The sequence below is a fragment of the Hemiscyllium ocellatum genome, chromosome 8, assembly GCF_020745735.1.
Source record: "Hemiscyllium ocellatum isolate sHemOce1 chromosome 8, sHemOce1.pat.X.cur, whole genome shotgun sequence".
In the NCBI taxonomy this organism is placed as follows: domain Eukaryota; kingdom Metazoa; phylum Chordata; class Chondrichthyes; order Orectolobiformes; family Hemiscylliidae; genus Hemiscyllium; species Hemiscyllium ocellatum.
Genome location: NC_083408.1, coordinates 93,930,964 through 93,947,248, shown reverse-complemented (window position 1 = coordinate 93,947,248; position 16,285 = coordinate 93,930,964). Strand labels below are relative to the sequence as shown.

General features: G+C 38.7%; 1 protein-coding gene across 1 annotated transcript in view; it reads left to right on the top strand.

Moving 5' to 3' along the window:
* The first annotated feature begins 9,981 nt into the window (after positions 1–9,981).
* Positions 9,982–16,285, top strand: part of si:dkey-87k14.1 (leucine-rich repeat transmembrane protein FLRT2) — a 76,537-nt gene continuing 70,233 nt past the window's right edge. Inside the window, exon 1 of the mRNA XM_060829370.1 lies at positions 9,982–10,045. The gene's annotated coding sequence lies outside the window, so the exon portion shown is untranslated. The remainder of the gene's footprint in view (positions 10,046–16,285) is intronic.

The following is a 16,285-nucleotide window of genomic DNA, read 5'->3' as shown; positions in this document are numbered from 1 at the left end:
TTTCTGGAACACTTTATTAAGGGAAGGCCAATGAAGCTTTAATGGATAAAGCGAAAACCGCAACAAAATAAACTTCCAATCAATCACAACTTATGCCTCACAATCACACCTCAAAACCAGAATATTGAAGATTTAGGTTAAAGTTCAGTAACTTGAACATAGAATCTGGACTGAAACTAATGCAGTGTTATGGGAAACCTAAGCCCCATCCAACCATATGAAATATCCCTCGACAACATTTTAAAGAAGTTTGAGGATATTTTCCCTGGCTTCTTAATCAATAATTATCCCTTTGTCACAGAAATAAAATATGTACATGTTGCTGATTGTGTGACTCACTGTGTGCTAATTGTTTGCCACATTCCATCTGTAACAAGACTTAGCGCATTTTAAAACATACTTTGTAAATCGGACAGTGCTTTGGGATAAGCTGAAACGTACGAAATGAATGCAAAATTTTTAATTGCGCTTTTCTTTGAGCAGGGAAGGTAAAAGATGTTGATTCTTCAGGTGCAAATCTTCATCAGAACTGAAAACTGAAAGATAAGCAAATTTCTACATAAATCTATATAAATTCCAGAGAGAAAGTAAATGGGTTGTATCTGTTAGATGGCATTAAAGATTATCACAAGGCAAAGAAAAGACATTTTAAAAATGGCAAAACAACATGAAATTTGCTAACATGCTGTAAAATCGAGGAAGATGCCAAATAGAAGGCATTGACCCCCTTGTCACTGAAGCATTAGTTGAGCCTGGTTAAAGTAGTGGAGGGAATAATGGAGAGTTAAGATAAGAACGGCGGAGGGATTAAGTAGTAAGGCAAAGACAATGTAAGATTCACAAATAATTGCTTTAGTTTATTGAAAGGCAAATTATTGAGAATATAATAAAGTAAGTCAGTAGATTTGAGTCATTATAAAACAAATTAAATGAGTAATAACTATCTCTACTCTTAAGTATTTTCTGTAGAGTAACTTCGATTTCCATAGAGAAGTAATCCGAATTATCTAATTCTAGCTGGTATAGGTATACAAGGCCTTTGGCTTGACAACCCATGTAAAAAACAAGTTGCAGGATTCTTGCTCCTGATTGTGCAGGTTTCTTGTGTTAGGTTTCTTGATAGTTGTAAATTAGGCCTGCTTTAGGAGTCCTCTGCTAAATTGGCAAATGCTAAATAGAACAGAAACTTATGTTGATGTGAAATCAAAAGAAATTAGTGATCTCTTCTTGGCTCCACACCAGGTCTGGAATCTGCTATTAGCTCATGATCCACCCTTCCAATGCACTTCCTGGGATTTAACTAATAGTTGCGACTGGCAAGAGACAAAGTCTGAAATATATCCTTCTCAAATAGACATGTGGCCTCTGGAGATGCAACAGGCACACCGCAACTTGTCCAAATTAATACAGGTGGACTGAGGGTTAATCTCAGCTGTGCCTCACGCCTCCAGACTCATCCGTGAGTCTTTGTTTCTGTGCCTGAAAATGGTCTTTAACCATTTCGAAACAAATGTCTCATATGACAATGTAGAACAGAATTTAGAGATATTAGTGATCTGATAGCTACTAGGCAATCTTAACTCAGCTGACAACCACCATCTACAAAGGCTGAATTGATAAAGGAAAGAAAATTGGCAACAATGTAATGAGAATCCAGAAAATTCTAGAAATCCAAAAAGAAGGTCAAATTAAGTATATCCATCTGTATTGTTTGTCGAGCTCTTTCATTCTTTAGATATTCTTAATATTTCTTCATTTCAGACATTTGCAGATTCACTCCTCACTTTCTTCCACTTTCACAAGGTTTTCCCAAGTTCTTCGTTTGCATAAAACATTGAATGATGTACAATGAACAAACAAAATTTGTTACTTTCGTCACTGGTTATAGAAAATTTAAATCAACCATTCCTATGTGTTGCCGCACTCTAGAGTAGATGGATGTTTAACCAGTATCTTCCAGCAAAGAAATAGGGACAATGCCACTGCACCATTACAGCTCACTAAATGTCTGCTTTATGCTTTATCTCAATGTGATGCTTCTTGGTTTCAGCACTACATTCAGCCTCACTTCATGATTAATTTTAACCATGTTGTATTAGAACAAAAAAATGCAGCAATGGCTAAATATATATAGTCTGTATATACTCACATGTATATATAGATATTAGATATACATTTCATTTAAAAGTAATATTTAAGGTGTCAAAAATAAATTAAAAATAAGAAAATAGCTGTCAAGCCTGCTCAGCCATTCAATATGATCATGACTGATACTGGGAAATAAATCCACATCCCTTTTGCATCCCATATCCCTTGATTTCCCCAAGAGACTAAAATTCTGTCCTTCTCAGCCTTAAATTTATACAGTGGTGGCCAGGCAACTTTCTCTCTCTCCAAAATGTTGCAGTGTCTGACATTCAGACTCCAGCTTATTAATCCTGAGTTGAGTTTCCTCAATCTGCAGACAGTTCCTGCAAATGTTGTTGTCAAGCATGGTGTGGGTGTCTATATGATCCCACATGTTTTAACTATGACATATCTCAAATATGCATGTCTAATATCTTCATTGTGCTTTAGTTAACTAGTTATGTTTCAAGTATAGAAATATAACTCATCAAGTAATTGTATTGAATAGTTTAAATATCCCTGAAAAAGGTACATTTGTCAAGGCTTTCCATCTGCAATCATCAGGAAAAGAGGATTCTAATTGGGTGAGATATTGACATGGAGAATGTACCAGTTAGATGATGGCTGACAATTAACATCCAGTATGTGCATGTTGTAATGATGCTGCCCCTTGAACAAGGTTATTTTGTCCTTGACATTTTTTAAAGAGAGGTTGTAAAGGCAGAGGTGCTGAAATGTCTGACAATAAGCCTAGTTTAACAATGGCAGGGGAGAGGCCAGTTCTCCCAGTTCAGTGTTTTTCTAGTTTCTTTTAGTTGTAACAGTGAGAAGTTGCTGCCATCCAGAGAAAGATTCCAAGCTTCAGCAGATGATTCCAGACTGGTTTCTCTCTCTGGAATCTCTTCTGCCTATAAGAACCTGTGTTAGAATTTAACTTTTGCCAAATGGTGTGTTTAAGAGATATTGCGGGAATTGGAACAGCTCTTTAGTTGAGTTGCTCTATTAAATTGGTTTGGTTTTCAAATAATTAAATTATTCGAAATTCTGTTTTTTTTATTGTTTGTGTTTCATTTGTAGTGTTTAAATAAATAATGTTTTGCTTCAAGCTGAGTGGTTTACCCAGTTGCATCACTTCTTTGCTATCCACTTTCCATCTGCCTTTAAAATAAGAAAAAGTTAGGATCTAGGCTACCTTCTGAAATATTTTGACAGAGTCTTGCCTGCATGACATTGTGCACTAAACTGCAAGCTAAACAGACAATTGTAAACAGGCTGTCAGCATAATTATTGGTGCAATCAGTATAATTTAGTAAATGTTATCCAATCTTGGAATCATAGCTAACATTAGATCATTTTTCATTGTATGTTGTGCAGTTTCATGCACAGGCCGAATGCCCTTGGTTTTGGTCCAGAATACTATCCAGGCTGTGTCAGATTACTGTGTAAGGGCAAAGTATGTCAAAATTACGAGCAATGGCTGAAGCTAGCTATTTACATTGCTACAATCCAGTTGCAACAGAAAAGGTATTCATAATGAATAGGGTGCTTCTGTCAGGCTAGAAAGATGTTCTGCCTATCACATAAGTCAGTTATGATGTTAGGTACATAGGCCCAATGACTGATGGGTAGTTTTCAAACAGAACATCCTCAAAGCAGTTTGCAACAAGTAAGGTACTAGCTGTACCCAACCTGTCCCTATTTTAAATTCAAAGCACAGTGTCCAACATTAAATGTGATTCAGTTATTGGCTAATGTTATTAAATAACTTTGGGCGTGGTCTGAATTACATTGCCAAACAATTTTGGAATGTCAGTTGGACTTACCATGTGGTGCACTTGCACATACTGGAAGCTACTGACAAACAAAAAGAACATCTGACCATGATGCACCTGTTTCAACCGAGCAAAACAAGTCTCAGCCATTCTCTGATCCATTTCTCAGAACAATGTATTGAGCAATCAGAGTCAACAGCAGCTGATTTAAAATTTCAACAAAATGTGGCAGTTAACTGTCTGTCATCATCTAACTGGTGCAGTCTCCATAGCAAAAGCTCACCAAATAGAGTTGACATGTAAACCGATCAGTGCTCTCTTCTCATACGATATAAACATTATGTATGCATTTTTTTGGAAATAGTCCTGATAAGTGCAAGATGAAAAGCGTCCACAAAATGTGTTTTTTGTCTCAGTAGTCAAATTCTGTACTGCCAAATGACTATTAAATATTTCCTTTGACTAATAAATTAAATCCAACACTAAGACTTCTCCAGTATTATTTCAAATTCTGATATCGAGGGTTAAAATCTTAGAAAACGTCAAGCATTCACCCACCTGCTCACTTAATTAATGCCTTTAATAAATCATTAGTGACTGGAGGGTGAGTAACGGTCCAAAAAGCAGCACAAGCTTCCTTCTCTGCACCAAATTTCCAAGTAGCATTTCTGCTTCTCACACTCAATCTGCATTGTTTCTACTTTGCTCTTACTTTATGCATTCATAAAACCTATCTACATGTTTGTCCCAAACATGATTGGAAATAATTAGTTTGAAGTGTTGGCATTAATTTTATTTTTCATTAAAGATGATTCACTGCCACCCATTCCATGCTATCAACCAAGATAAATTTGTACGGTCACACAACAGTATTTAAATTAATGGTTGGAAACATCATTATAAATTTTTAAATTGAACAGGCAGTGTAGAAAAGTGCTTTAGAGAAGGAAATCTGCCATCCTTACCTGGTCTAGCCTAGATGTGATTTGAGCCCATTAGCAATATGGTTACCTCTTAATTGTCCTGGACAATTAGAGATGGACAATAAATGCTATGCATAACTAGTAAATCCCACATCCCAAGAATGAATAAAAGAAAAATAAACTTAGCACAGCATTTCTAGGATTTCAGGTGAGGTTTTCACTCCATTTTCCACTTTGAGAGGCCAATAACCAGTTAAAATATCAGGAACAAATATTTCATCTATGACCCCAATTTCACTTGAATGGCTTGACTCTTCTCTTTCATGTTTTGCTTACTTTCATGTTTATTTTCATTTTCCACCGATTGTATTTATTTCTTTTCTTTGAGGCAAATATTACTGTCTTCTCATATAGTTTTCCAAAGCAAGAATATCCAAATGACAGCAAGTTGTCCCAAATTTTTGACAACAGAGCTGTTGCAATTCAGTCACAATCCTTACTTGCTGATGAGTGTTGTTTGAATTTTTCAGGTTTGGAGGTTTGTGTCTTATTGTCATTATTTAAATAAATTGTAAATTCAATAAACACTTGAATAACAGTAATCTGAGACATACAAAATAAACGACTTTGGAGTGGGTCTTGTGGAGCAATAGTAATGTCCTTACCTCAGAGCCAGAGGATTTCTGAAGTGTGTAAGAACTATTTTGAATAAATTGATTTGGAAGTATCACTATAAGTTAATAAGATAATTGATTTAATGTTTAAATGTCCTGAAAACAATCACCTGCCTCCAATCCTGTTAACTCCTATTGATTGGTGTTCTTTCTTCTCTCAATTGCCTCTAACCTAAGAATATCAACAGGTCTCCTCAATGTCTAAACTGATAAAACCAAAAGAGCCTGCTTTTCAAAAGGCGACCAAAAGACCATAAGATGTAGGAGCAGATTTAGGCCATTCAATCCAACAATTCTGCTCTCCCATTCAATCATGGTTGATATGTTCTTCAATATCATTCTCTTCTCTTCTCCCTGTCACCCTTGATCCCCTTATTAATCAAAAGCCTACCTATCTCTGGTTTAAATACACTTCAATGACTTGGCCTTCACAGACATCTGCCATAATGAGTTCTATAAAACCACTACCCTCTGGGCTGAAAATATTTATCCTCATCTTAGTTCTTAAGGGTCATCCCTTCACACTGAGATTGTGTCCTCAGGTTGTCATCTCTTCTACTAGCAGAAAGATCTTCTCCACATCCACTCTATCCAGGCCTCTCAGTATCCTGCAAATTTCAGTGAGATCCCCCACCCCCACCCGCCTCGTCGCCAGCCTTCTAAACAGTGTCAAGTAGAAACACAGAGTCCTCGGCTGTTCCTCATACAGCATAACTTTCATCCTCAGGATCAATATTATAAACCTCCTGTGGATGCCCCCCCCCCAACCATCAACTGAGCCTGCATGTTAACCTTAAAAGAATTCTGAACTGGGACTGTCAAGTCCCTTTGTGATTCAGATTTCTGAAGTCTTTCCTCATTTAGAAATAGCCTCTGCCTCTATTCTTCCAACCAAAGTGCAAAGCCTCATACTTTCCCACAATGTATTCCATCTGCCATTTATTTGACCACTCCCCTAGCAGGCCCATATACTTCTGCAGCTTCTCTATCTCCTTAACACTACCTGAAACTCCACCTCTCTTTGTGTAATCTGCAAATATAACACATTGCCTCACTTCCTTGATGCAGGTCGTTAATGTATAACGTGAATACTTGTGGTCCCAACACTGAACCCCTTGGAACTCTACTATTCACTGGTTGTCATCCTGAAAAAGACCCCTTTTGTCATTCCTCTCTGCTACTCCCCACCTACACACTAGATTTAGTCCAATGAAGCCTGGGCCTATCATGATTCTTGATGGATTACTTTTCAGCAAACTCTGTCAGATTCTGATCCCATAATGTCTGTTTCTGCCTTTCTCCACCTCTTACGCATTTAGTATGAGCAAATTAATGAACATTGAGATGGTCATCTATAAAAGTCTTCCACGGGTATCATTTCCTACTCCATGTCCCTGGTAAATACGAATGATACTGATTCAGGTTGATCTGAAATCGTCTGACTTTCCAGTGTTCAGAAAATATTGGCAATGAATAACACATCAAAGCAGTTAGATGTTATCCCTCTGTGAAAACTGAGCAAAAGTCAACAGGAGACCAAAATTAGAAATTACAGTACCATCTGCAGATGAAATCAATCGTTCTTGTTTTATTATTTTTGCTGACTCAAATTTCCCTTGACGAAAACAGAGAAACCTTTCCCCTTTGATGGCTTCCTGCCTCAGCAAAAACATGCCCCTCTGCACGGTCACTGTCACAACAGCAGCACTGGTAATCTAATCTGGCTGCTGCTGATTGTCCCTTTGAAATCTCCATTATTAAGCTGCTAGAATCTAATTACTAGACAATTTGCCCTCTCACAGTCCTGTGACAGCAGGAGGCTGTGTACTGAAGCTAATGCTTTGTTCAGAAGCCACGTGAATTCTTCATTCTTTCTCGCTATACACACGCTGCTCTGTCAGAATTTAAAGCATCCTTGTCCTTGCACAAATGTTCCACCTTGATACCTTTCTGAGACTGTTTCTTCCCAATGCTTTTTATTTAAACCCCCTCCAAGTTACATTGCTGTTGAAAGCAGCAACTTGTGATGAGACCCAATTCCACTGCTGCAGGCTTCCTTCTGGTACCTTGCCAAACAGCCAGTCCTCACAAGTGAGAGTCAAAGTAAGTTCTGGCACAGCAATGAAAGTTGGCTAGACTTCAGGAGCTTCCAAACTACTTTACAGCCCATCACGAATGTCTGAAATCCAGTCACTGTTAAAGTGGAGCAAACACAGAATCCTATTCGTGCATACCAATGTTGTTCCAACAGCAGTGAAATAAAATATAATACTTACTGCATATTTTCACAGATCTTGTCACCAGGGAGAGCTCTACTGCCTTTCATGAAATGGTGCCTTGCAATCCTTTACGTCCGGTTGAGAAGCCTTTGTGTAATCTCATGCCAAAGACAGAATCTCTAACAGTACAGCATCCCATCTGTATTGTACTGGAGTGTTAGCCCAGATCAAGTGTCTAAAGTAAGATTTGAAATCACATCCTTTGGAAAGGTCCACCATTGGTCCACAAATAATTCACTAAAGAGTATTTCAAAAATAATGTTGTTCATATTAACAACATTAAAGTGAATATTAGGGTATCAGGACAAGCCCAGGCACCTCTGTAATGAAGGTTGAGGATGTGGGGTGGGGCTGGGTGTGTGGAGGGTGGGAGTAGTGGTTGGGGTTTTTCTAAGCATTACAGGAATGCCCGGTCCTAAACTGTCTGCTACCGGAAGTTGGATTCAGGCAGCTATCACGCATCTGCCTGTAGGGACCAGGGACCAAATGGACAGTCCCAGTCAACGTCTGGCCATTGGTTTTAGGCCGCCATTAACTGGGTCAGTTAGCTACATAGGTAGTGGGTGGCTAGCCTTGCTGAAGCCAAAGCTCACCTCCACTTGAGGAATGGGATGGAGCCAGGGAACCTCCACTTGCCTGGATGAGTGCAGCTGCAATACTCGAAAAGTTCACCGTCATCTAGGACAAAAGATCCCAGATGCGTGGCACCTCACTTAAAAATTCATGTGAAAACAATAAATCAAACTCAGACTCACTACTTTCACCATTGATGCACAGTGGCCTCAGTATATTCTATCTACAAGATGCACTGCAGCAAGGCTCCTCTGATAGCACTTTCCAAGATTACAAACTCTGTTACCTCACAGAACCGGACACATTCCACAAACTTGGAACAATATGGCTGCCACTTCAGAGCTGAATCCTGTAACTCTTTTCCTAACAGCACTGTTTGGGTGTACATATACACCAAATATTGCAGCAGTTCACTGCTACCTTCCCTAGGGCAAATAATGATGGGCAATAAATGCTGGCCTAGTCAATGAATCTCAAATCTCGTGAATGAATACAAAACACTAGCATGTCAGCCAGTAGTGCGAGATATAATGCCTGATCACCTCTGCTCTTGCCCCACCAGTAACTCATTGTTATTCCCCAATACAAGTTCAAATCAGAAGGATGCAGACTGTAAAACATGATCGCAGTCAATGGTGTGTATTTCAGACTGCCATATATTTCATCCTTCTGTTGGAAGTGAACACTATTGTTCCCATTGCATTGGGATTTCAGAAGATGTCATGGCATAGTTCAATTCAGCAGACAGGAAGAATACTGACTTGATGAGTACTTGTGAAAATAAACATTTAACAGTTCACCAAACATTACGCAAATACAGTTTTTACGAGTGTATATACTTTGCCAATACTGACTAGGAGATATTGCAAACATAAGGTGCTCCACCTTAAGGTGATAATAATACATTAAAGTAGAATTAAGACATGCTCAAAGGGAAAGTAGATTTATTTTAGTCAATGAAACAACTTTAACAAAATAATCAATATTGCTAAATGTAAATGACTGGATGCACTGTTGTGTGTGGTCCATCAGTGCAAGTAAATCTAAATGAAACATTCTGTCACAGTTATTTTGTTGGCTAGAAATCAGAAGCTTCAGTTTTAGATAATACAGAGAGAACAATATTATCTCTAACTGATTTAGGAGGGCTCATTCTAAGCTATGCTTTTATCCAAACAGTATCTATCTATTTTTTTTCTTTATCAAATCCCATGTCTTTCATTATCAAAAACAGTCTGAAAAAATTTAAATCAAAGTGTCATACACATATTATTCTTTCCCCAGGGGAGTGAGTGATGCACTGAGTCGTAATGTTATCCTTTCAAGCCTCAGTTTGGCTCAAATGGCAACAACACTTATCTGAGTCAGGTGACTATAAATTCAAACCTCACTCTGGCAGTTGCTAACCAGGCTAATGCCTTTTATGCAGTGCAGAGAAAGGTGTCAGCTTTCAATTGCATCATGAGCCCCATTTGTTCATTTAGGTGCATTTAAATTATTTCCTGGTATCATTTGAACATGTTCATAGAAGTGCTGACCTGTATTCCTCCCATAACCATCATCACCAGAGATAAGCTACCAGGCTATTTCAAATCATTTGGTGCTTGTGGATCTCAAACTTCACAATCAGGCTGAAGAATTCTCCAAAAACATGACAGCGATGGGACTTACCTGATTTTGGAGTTTGTGAGAATATGGTAAGGTGCTATTTAATGGTAAGTTTACTCTTTTTGCTGCTTCCAAAAGGATCAAACCCTTCAGTTTAGTAGATCAACAATAAGCAAGCAGTAAGTCTCTCATACAACATGTTTAACATGATAAAACATCCCTGGACATTTCGGGATCCTCATGAAGTATAAGACATAGAAGGAGATATCAGATCAGGTCATCGAAAATTTAATTAGAGAGGTAGGATTTGAAGGAGTTTCTGAAAGGAGGAAAGTAAGTTGGGGAAGAAGAAATAGAACAAGAGATGAAAAGAGGGAGAATTAGCGAAATAAAAAGAACTCGGAGGGTTGTGGGACTGGAGGAAATTGCAGAGGTAAACAGGGGTGAAGCTATGGAGAGATTTGAAAACAAGGATTAGAGAATTAACATTGAGCCGTTCCTTGACTGAGAGCTAGTGGTTGATAAGGAATGGGACTTGGTGTAGTTTAAGACACAGGCAGCCAAATATGGGATGACCTCAAGTTTAGATCAGGGAGAATTTAGGAGAATAGCCAGGAATATGTTGGAGTAATTGAGTCCTGAGGTAACAAAGACAGGCATGAATAAAGTTTCAGAAGTCAATGAAATATGATAGGATGAAGATGGGCAATGTTATGGATTTGGAAATAGATGGTCACATTAATGCTGTGAATATGTGGTCAGAACTGATCTCTTATGGTGAAATCTGATGTTAAATTTGCAACTAAACTAAGTTAGGCTCAAACCTTAGCCAGGGCTGGACATGGAATTGATAGCCAAGGAATAGGGGGAAAAAAAACTGATTGCACACTTGGCACGTGGCAACTGGAAGTTTATTGATATCTACTCTTCTTATTCTACTATAGTCTGGTGTCATCTTTCTGACAATACATATTGCACAGGCAGATGCAAGTGCACAATCACATTGTAGATAGCATTGAATGGGAATAGCTGCATCATTTGTATCTTCTTTATAACGTGAAAGGACTTCTACATTTGTATGTCAGAATGATGTGCTATTTTTTAAGTGTGCATGCCATCAGTGGATGTAATACCAAAACACTATGCATATGCTGTCACATAGGAATTCTGCCTGCAATTGAGTAGTTCTTGTTCAGGAAGTGTTAATATTCCTGCCTTTCCAGTGATTGAAGAGTCAATTCAAATAACACCTGGCTCATTGATGCTCAGTTTCTTGCGGCGGCATGGTGGCTCAGTGGTTAGCACTGCTACCTTACAGCACGAGGGTCCCAGGTTTGATTCCAGCCTCGGGTGACTGTCTGTGTGGGTTTGCTCCGGTTTCCTCCCACAGTCCAAAGATGTGCAGGTCAGGAGAATTGGCCATGCTAAATTGCCCATAGTGTTAGATGCATTAGTCAGAGAGTAATGGGTCCGGGTCGGTTACTCTTCGGAGGGTTGGTGCGGGCTGGCTGGGTCAAAGGGCCTGTTTCCACGCTGTAGGGAATCTAACCCAGTTATGTTCATGTTTACTAACAGCTGAATTGTATGTCGTGAAAAATTAATAAAAGCTGGGAGAAATACCATAACTGAGACAAATAATGAAAACCATGATAGAAATGCAAGGAATAATGTTGAAAATAAAATGAGTAAGTGTTTTTGTAAAATAAGGGGCAGTGTGGTTCTGAGAAAAACAGAATGGGACTGCAAAGAGATTGAGATCATGAGAAAAATTAAAGAAAGAAAGTCTTCAAAATAAATAAAGACACTGGGAAAATAAAAGGAAATTCTGTAAGAAAAGTGAGTGGAACAATTTGGGAAAAAAATCAGAAGAATCAGTGAATTAAGTTTGGAGATTAATAATTCAGAAATATGCAACTGCAAAAGAACAAGAAGAGAAAGAATGTCAGATTATGGTATTTTACACCAACTGAGACACTTATACTGCAGCTTTGTACTTTACTCATTATTTCCCATTTTATTTACTGCATTTTTGTCTCTGTCTGACTAGATTATTTTTATTTCTATCTCTTCTCTGTCTTCCTCACCTCCCCTGTTGTTTCCCTCATATGTCAACAATGTCCTTGGCACTCATGGTTAAAATGATTGGCAGCATTCAGCAAGGTGTGAGCTGCAGAGAGGAGAAAGAAAACATTGCATAAGGAAGCTCCAGGAGATGAAAGGAAGAAAGGGAGAAAAATCAAACAAGCAGGGCAATGAAGCAGGAATGATCCAAGCAGCACAAGCAAGGACTGACCCGAGCAATCAGAAAAAAATACAAATAGAGGCAAGTTGGAACAGAGGAAGATTCTAAAAAACATCGAACAGCCTGGAACGTAGGTGGGACAGATTGCTCATGGAAGAGAAAAGAGATTACACAGGTTAGGAACAGTGCACAGGGGAGGGGGGTGGGCTGTTATAGGCAAATTTCCAGTAAGAGTGTTCACTGCTGAAGGAATCCAATCACCACCTGTGAAGTAAATAGGGCTGGCGGGTCTTCCCTCTGTGTTTCATAGCAGTGAAATAGCAGAACATTCATATCTTCACTTCCCGCAGGAATGCAGTCAAACAGAAGGGGAAGCTTATATGGGGGCCAAGTATTCTTTGGAAATGTACAGCGCTGGCTGACAGTCAGAGCACAAGCAAGTCAAATTCAATTGTACTCTGTTTGAGGGAATTTCTCATGCACTATTTATTCTGCAGCTACACGGTGCAATGAGCCTACCGGGAACTTGGCCAATAAACAGTGCCACTGCAGCACTCCAGTTCACACCAGTTGTAGAATGGTACCCAAACATGAACCATTATAGTCTTGCACAGAGACAGAAAATCTTGCTTATCATTTAAGATTGTTGAAAGTATATTGGGCCACTGAGGTTTATTTTATGAGTTCTTAAGGAATCATGAAGCTTTATAATTATGAACTACAACAGCTTTCAGCAAGATAATCTTCAAATAAGGCAAGTCAAGCTCACCAAGGCAACAAATAATAAAACTAATCAATCAGATCTTCACTACTTGTATAGTAGATTTTGCATTTAACTGAAAGTAAGTATCACGATGCACTAACTAGAATGAGCATTAATTTGTTTTAGCCTTAGCACAGTGCACAGACTGATTAAATGTTCCACATTGGATAATATTTTCTAATTAACTCTTACCGAACTAATATTTTGCACCTTATAAACAGGAAATTTGGGATACATGTAACCAGGGTGCTACAGTAATCATGAAAGACTTTAATCTACACATAGACTGGATAGACAATATATGCAATAATAAATATGTGCAGATTACTGTTATTTTTCCCAAAGTGAATCACCTCACATTTATTGGCTTTGAACTCCATTTGCCACCTCTCAGCCCAATCCTGCAGTTTAATCAAGTCCCCCTGCAACTTGCAACATTCTTCCACACTGTCCACTATTCCATCGACTTTCGTGTCATCTGCAAACTTACTAACCCATCCATCTATGCCTGCGCTAAGTCATTTCTAAAAATGACAAACGGCAGTGGTCCCAAAACATATCCTTGTGGCACATCACTAGTAACCAGACTCCAAGCTGAATATTTTCCATTAACCACCACATGTTGCCTTCTTACAGAAAGCCAATTTCCAATCCAAACTGCTAAATCACCTTCAATCCCATGCCTCCGCATTTTCTCCAATTGCCTACCATGTGGAACCTTATCAAAGGCTTTACTGAAATCCATGTCCACCACATCTGCACGCTTGGTCATGTTCTTAAAAAATTCAATGACATTTGTGAGACACGAACTGCCCTTGACAAAATCATGTTGACTGTCTCCTATCAAATTGTTGTTTGCTAGCTGATTATAATCTCTTATAATAATTTCCAAATCTTTTCTTACAGCACATGTAAGGCTCACTGGTCTATAATTACCTGGATCATCTCTGCTGCCCTTCTTCAACAAGGCACAACATTTGCAATCCTCCAGTCCTCTGGTACTAAACCTGTAGATAATGACAACTCAAAGATCAAGGCCAAAGGCTCCGCCATCTCCTCCCTAGCTTCCCAGAGAATCCTTAGATAAATCTCATCCAGCCCGGGGAACTTATCTGCTTTCACACATTCTAGAATTGATAACACTTCCTCCTTACTAACCTCAATCCTTTCAAGTCTAATAGTCCCTATCTCAGTCTTTTCCTCTAAATTATTCTCCTTTCCTTGTGTGAAAACAGATGAGAAATATTTGTTTAGCACCTCTCCGATTTTCACAGGGTCCGCACACAACTTCCAACTTCTGTCTTTGACTGGACCTATTCCTCACCTCGTAATCCTTTTATTCCTCACATACTCATAGAAAGCTTTAGGGTTCTCCTTTACTCTATCTACTAAAGACTGCTCATGTTCCCTCTTTGCTCTTCTAAAGTGTCTCTTTAAATCCTTCCTAGCTAATCTGTAACTCTGCATCGCCTGAACCATCTTGTCTCAACGTCACATAAGCCTCTCTCTTCTGTTGAACAAGCAATACAATTTATTTAGTAAACCACGGTTCCCTTACCTTATCACTTCCTCCCTGCCTGACAGGGACATACCAATCAAGGACACGCAACAGAACCAGAAATGTTTGAGAAGCAGAGACAATTAGGAAGGAGGAATTGAAGGAAATTAGTCATAACAATAAAAACGGTGAGAGAAGTATGTGGGTCTGAAAGCTAATAAATCCCCAGGTCCTGATTGTATAACTCATAGAATAGTCAAATAATCTATTGGTTGTCATCTTCTCAAAGTCTGATGAAGTTGAAATTGTCCTGGCAGATTGGAGAGTGGCAAATATTTAAACATTAAAATGTTTAAACTGATCAAATAAGAAGGAAGGAGAAAGCAAAGAATTGCAGACCAGAGAAAATAACAGGATGCTTAGAAATGATCGGCAGGGTTAGACAAAGTCAAGACATGCCAAAGAGATATTAATAACTTGAAATGTTGACTCTGTTTTCTCTTCATCGATGCTACTAGACCTGTTAAATATCTAGAGCAATTTTGTTTGTATTTGCCTCAACATCCACAGTTCTTTCTTTCATTTTAGACCAAGCCAACAGGGATTAATGAGAAGGCAAGCATATTTGACTTGCCCACTGGTGTTTCTTTGAGGATTTAACCAGTAGGATAGACAAGGGAGAAAAACAGCAGATGTAGTGTATTTGGATTTTCAAAATTTTATTCTTACATAAGAAGGTAAAGGCTAATGTATGGCATGAGTTTATAAATGGTTATACACAGGAAAGAGAGAGTAGGAATAAATGTGTCTTTTCAGAGTGAAAGACAGTGACTATTGGGTACCATAGGAATCAGCATTTGGGTCCGATTAAGTATAATTGTGAGTTGTGAGGAGGAGATAAAGAGGCTTAAGAGAGATTTAGACAAGTTGAGTGAGTGGGGAAATATATAGCAGATGGCTATAAGGTAGGCAAGTTATCCCTCAGATTTGAAGAACAAAATGGCAGAATATTATTTTAACTGTTTTAGTTTGGGAAATACTGATGTACAAAGGGACTCAGTCACTATGGCAAGCGTGCAGGTGCAAGAAGGATTTAGGAAGGCAAATGTTATGTTAACCTTCATTGAAAGAGGATTTAAGCCTAGGAGTAAGAAAGCCGTGCTGCAGTTCCACAGGGTCTTGGTGACTATTTTGTGCAGTTTTCGTCTCCATACTTAAAACAAGATATGCATTCCATAGACGGGGTTTTAATAAAGGTTAACCAGACTGATTCCTGGGACAGCAGGATTTTTGTATGAGGAGAAATTAGTTCGACTCAGCCTCTATTCACTGGGGTTTGGAAAGATGAGCAGGAATCTCATTGAAAGATATAAATACTGACAGGGCTGGACAGATTGGATGCAGGGATGATGTTCCCCTGACTGGGGAATCTAGAACAAGAAATCATGGTTTTTGAGATTCAGAGTAGACCATTTAAGAGTGAGGTGAGGAAAAGTCTCTTTAGTCAGAGGGTAGTGACCCTAGGCATTTCTTTACCACATTAGGTGGCTGAGGCCAAGTTACTGAATACAAACAAAAAGAAGTAGATAGATTTCTAGACACAAAAGACATCAAGGAGAATGGGGTGGGGGTGCAGGAGGGTGTAAGTATGAGTTAGAGGATCAGCCGTAGATAAATTTAACAGTGGAGCAGGCTTGCTGGGTTGGAAGACCTCCTCCAGCTCCTATTGTCTACATTTCTGAAAATGTTGAGCCATCCTGAGAGATGGATTTAATGAAATCATTAGCCATTGCCTGATTATCACGCATTCAAACAGTGAACCAGCA